At 50.1% G+C, this 4,936-nt stretch overlaps 1 non-coding gene across 1 annotated transcript; it reads right to left on the bottom strand.

The window, feature by feature from the left end:
• Positions 1-4,441: 4,441 nt before the first annotated feature.
• On the bottom strand, positions 4,442-4,514 carry Trnak-cuu (transfer RNA lysine (anticodon CUU)). Its single transcript has one exon. It is a non-coding gene; the product is annotated as a tRNA-Lys (tRNA).
• Positions 4,515-4,936: the final 422 nt, after the last annotated feature.

The following is a 4,936-nucleotide window of genomic DNA, read 5'->3' as shown; positions in this document are numbered from 1 at the left end:
GTGTCTCCTGGGTAACCTCAGCAATGGCTTCCGCACCGGCAGGTACCTCTTGATATAAAAGTCTATAGTGTGTTGTGAATGCATCCGCAATGGTAGCTTGCGAAGTCAGCCGGCGTCCATCAGGTAAGTCTAAAGTTGTCATTAAAGCCTGTCGGCGTCGACGAACATTTTGAATAATATGATGCATAGAAGGTTCTTCACCGTTAATCCTATCTTGGCTGCGTGCTCGTACAATAGCTCCCTCTAGACGACATCTGGTCAAGGTTAAAATCTTCGCCTTAATGCGTTGAGCTTCTTTTAGACGATCCGGGGATGGAGGTTGATCCATGAGTTCACGTAGAGCGCTATAGTAGAAATCAGTTGTATGGTGATTCCACCTGGCTTTGGCTCTGCCGTAGTGTGTCAATGTGCGTCGGATGGCCGGTTTGGCGTACAGCAACCACCACTGCAGTGTGGTCTCGTAACGCGTAATTCGTTGAACACAGGTGTGCCACGTGTCGGTGACCTGTTGTCGACATTCAGGGTCCCGCAGTAGTGCTACATTGAGTTTCCAAGGTCCTGCACTTCGCCATATAGATTGTCGACGTAGGTTCATGGTACAGATGTAGATGTCATGATCCGAGAAGGCAGACGGCCAACGTTCCGCGTCGAGGAGAACTGATTTTAGAGCGTTAGAGATGTATATTCTGTCAAGTCGGCTGGCGGAGTGGCTCGTAATGTGTGTATACCCCGGGCGGTCGCCGTGTACCACTCGCCAAGTGTCGAGGAGACGAAGGCGGCGGACGAGGAAGCGAAGTTCCGGACATGTGGTGAAATGGGGGTATTGGTCTGTGCGCTCGAGAACGCAGTTGAAATCTCCACCTACGATGAGATGATCGTATCGGCCGAGGAATAAAGGTGTGATATCTTCTGCGTAGAACTGGGAGCGATCCCTCCGTTTATCAGTGCCCGATGGGGCGTACAGATTAATGATTTTGAGTCCGTCAACTGTGATGGCCACCCCTCGCGCTGTTGGGAGGTATGCGACATCGGAAACTGCAATCCCTTCTCGGAGGAGGATGGCTGCGCCTGTGTGTTCCATAGCTGCAGGGGCGGCGTACGTCTCATATCCATAACACCCAGCCCAAGTTGCTGTCCTCAGTTCTTGTAACAGGGCGATGTCGATGTCCGCTGCTCTTAGCGTGTCACGGAGCAGTTGAAGTTTAGCGTGGGAGCCGATATTATTAGTATTGATAGTAGCTATTCGGTACGCCTGATGGGAGATTCGTGCTGCCGATAGGGTCGTAGCTGGTGAAGATTGTTGTGGTGGATGCTGGAAGTCCATAGAAGTCGTAGTAGTCGCCGTAGAAACTTCCCCCATTTTAGTGTTGGTCTAACGGAGGAACAGATCTCATTTCCGCATCAGATGGAGGTGGGAAATCCGTGTCATCCGCCCATGAAAAATGTCCGACAGGTTTGACATCGGCGAGAGGTGGCAGCGCCGGCCGAGTCGGCTCAGTTGCGTCGGTGACAACAGGCGTGCTATGTTCCATGGCTTCAGGGCGCGGGGCTTGCGCACGCTCTCTGTTGGACGGTTCACCGTCTTTTGGATGACGCGTCTCCGTGGCAGAGGGGAAAGTGTTATCGTGTTCTCCGTCAGAGTGATGTGCCATCTCTTCGTTCTGCGGAGGGGGCTCAATGTTTGATTCTGATGTCTTGCGGCGTTTTTTTTTTCGTCGTTTGGGCGACTTCTGCTTTCGGCAATGAGTTTCGGTGTCTGAGGAAGGAAGAGATTCACGTCGTTCGGGTACAAAAGCCGCGGGTGCTATGATGCGGTCGTCATTCCGCAGAACACTCTCACTGGCATCCTTGTGATCTTCTAGCGTGGGTGTGTCCGGCTGTTGGACATGTTCACAGGCGGCATCGTCGGTGTCAAGGTGCTGGGACGCCTCCGAGTGTATCGGACCAGAGAGATGCTCATGAACGGCGTCTTGTGTGGGCTGGACGTGCAGTGTCGTCGCATAGGTGACTGGAAGGGTGGTCGTGGTTCTGTCGGTGTTCGTATCGTCGGGCCGTAGTTGTGTGATGCGGCGTTGCAGGCATTCATTACGGACGTGGCCTTCTTTGCCACAACCGGAACATGTTCGAGGTTGTCCGTCGTAAATGACCACCGCGCGGCAGCCGCCGATAGAAATGTACGATGGAACGTGCCGTTTGAGATCGATTCGGACTTGTCTCACATCAGTAAGCACCGGATACGTCGTAAACTGTGCCCATGTCTCGGCTAAGTGGCTCTGGACTTTTCCGAACGGGCTTAGCGCCGTGATGACTTCATCTTCTTTTACATCGAAAGGCAGTTCGAATACACGGATCGTCCGAAGGCCAAGTCCTGCATGGTCGACATCCACAGGCCCGACGTTTCCATCGGAGTGCCGAAATTTTAGTCCATGTCGCGTCCTTTGAATAATCTCATTGCAGGCAGCGTCGGAAGTCATCTTAACATAAACGACGCTGCTAATGATCGATAGGTGTATGCCGATGAGTTCGTCACGGGGGATCTTCACGTCTTCGCGTAGGAAGCGTTCGACGGCCAGTGCTTTGGGTCGTGCGTATTCATTTGAGAAGGTGAACTTAAGAGTGTTCTTCCTGTAAGAGTTGGCCATTAGAGCGAGGTCGACTGAGAATCGCTGTGACGACGATGTAAACAAAACACTCCGCGGGCGCAGCGGCGTGGACGGCCGAGCGCGGTGCGCACTGCTGCCCTGCCGAACGCAGACTGGGATTAAGAGTCTGACGCTCTACCGACTGAGCTAGCCGGCTACCTCGGTGAATACCTGCCGGGTAGCACGTCACACAGTACTCGTTTGGGTTGGGTGGTCCCATACAGAATCTCTCCATGCTGCCTAATGTTTTCCTAACGTCACACTCGTCACGTACTTCACATTTATGTCATAATCATTTCTGAGAGGTAAAGAAATTGCATGACAACATGCAGAGCTAGTGGCGTCAAAATTAACACACATATTTTATGTGAATCAAACCCGAACGAGTTACTTTCCGACGTTGTTTTAGATGTGCAAGTGCCAGTCAAAACTCGCGGTGTCGGCACTGTGCCGACCATTTCGCTAGTTAACACCGGGCTTGTTGTGTGTGTTTCAAGCTCAGGAGCATCTGCAAGCAAAAAATGGTCAACAGCAACATTCAGACGGTTTCGTACTGCTCAATTGATACATTAAAACGGTATGTTTCTTTTTCAGAACTGGAAAAACACGAGCGTGACATCATTCGAACCTGTAATCTTCAGATCCGAAGTCCGACGCCTTATCCATTAGGCCTCACGGTCACTGACGACCAACATGTATACGACTCATATCGAAACGCTTACACCCCTGAGGATTTGTGTTTTCGTTCTACACAGCCGCTGGCGCTTGCTCTTTCCCACCCATTCCTTACATTCAACCTCTTACGAGACCGACCAAATGTAGACTGAGAAACAAGACCACACACTTTGTGCATTCGGAATCGAAGGCAGGGCGTCCCTCGCCGCATTTGCTACGATGGCCATTTGCTACTTCTGCAGAAGCGGCGGCGGCGACGACGACTATGACGAGGACGACGACGACGACGACGACGACGACGACGACGACGACCGCGAGAGGCTCTGAGATATGTAAGAAATACATCTATAAAATGTAATTCAGACTGCCTCGTCCCTCCTTATGCTGTACCGCTTTGGCAAATGCTTTATCTGCGCCATTCGGCTTAATCACATCTGAGAGTAATTCTTAAAAAAACGCCTGTCGCTAATTGTTCGTCATCACAGATACTGTTTGCTATACGGCCACAACGCGCAACTGATTTCCAAAATTCAGCTTTCTCCTGTGAGGATGGAACTTACGACGCCTGGTTTATTAGAGCAGTGCTCTACCCCTTTAATTTTTTTTTTAATATTTTATTTATGTCTCACTTTGATCGTTTTCGTTCGTTGTATTTGTTCGGTGCGGACGTCGCGAGACATCCGTTTATGTTCGTTGTTGCTCGATTAACTCAGTTTTTTTATTACAGAGGGCAGCTAACCCTCTGACCGAACACGCTGAGCTACCGTGCCGGCATCCACTGAGCTAAAGAGGCGCGTCCTAGCGGTACTCTTGTTTACTTCGCCCTTACGGTCGTCTGCATAATCAGACTTCAGCTGACAAAACTTCATATTACCGGCTAATATTTGCAGCTATGGTGACCCATACTGCTTAGCTACACATCTGACACGTAACCGATGTGCTCTCCAAACAACAACACTTTCATTTCTGAACATGTCTTTCACACATGTCTACAAAATCACCCTCAAATACAGTATCCTTGCGACTGACAGAGACGTAGGCAACGTTTAAAGTTGCTATTTCTATTACATCTCGTTAATCAGAAAAACGGTAATTTACATCTGCAGCGGAACAAAATTCCGTTCCGCCCAGCGTGTGGCTCGAACCCACGACCCTGGGAGTAAGAATCCGACGCTCTACCGACTGAGCTAGCCGGCTACCTCGGTGAATACCTGCCGGGTAGCACGTCACACAGTACTCGTTTGGGTTGGGTGGTCCCATACAGAATCTCTCCATGCTGCCTAATGTTTTCCTAACGTCACACTCGTCACGTACTTCACTTTTATGTCATAATCATTTCTGAGAGGTAAAGAAATTGCATGACAACATGCAGAGCTAGTGGCGTCAAAATTAACACACATACTTTATGTGACTCAAAAGCCGAACGAGTTACTTTCCGACGTTGTTTTAGATGTGCAAATGCTAGTCAAAACTCGCGGTGTCGGCACTGTGCCGACCATTTCGCTAGTTAACACCGGTCTTCTTGTGTGTGTTTCAAGCTCAGGAGCAACTCCAAGCAAAAAATGGTCAACAGCAACATTCAGACGGTTTCGTACTGCTCAATTGCTACATTAAAACGG

The sequence above is a fragment of the Schistocerca gregaria genome, chromosome 8 (assembly GCF_023897955.1).
Source record: "Schistocerca gregaria isolate iqSchGreg1 chromosome 8, iqSchGreg1.2, whole genome shotgun sequence".
Classification (NCBI taxonomy): domain Eukaryota; kingdom Metazoa; phylum Arthropoda; class Insecta; order Orthoptera; family Acrididae; genus Schistocerca; species Schistocerca gregaria.
This window is presented reverse-complemented; position numbering and strand designations above follow the sequence as displayed.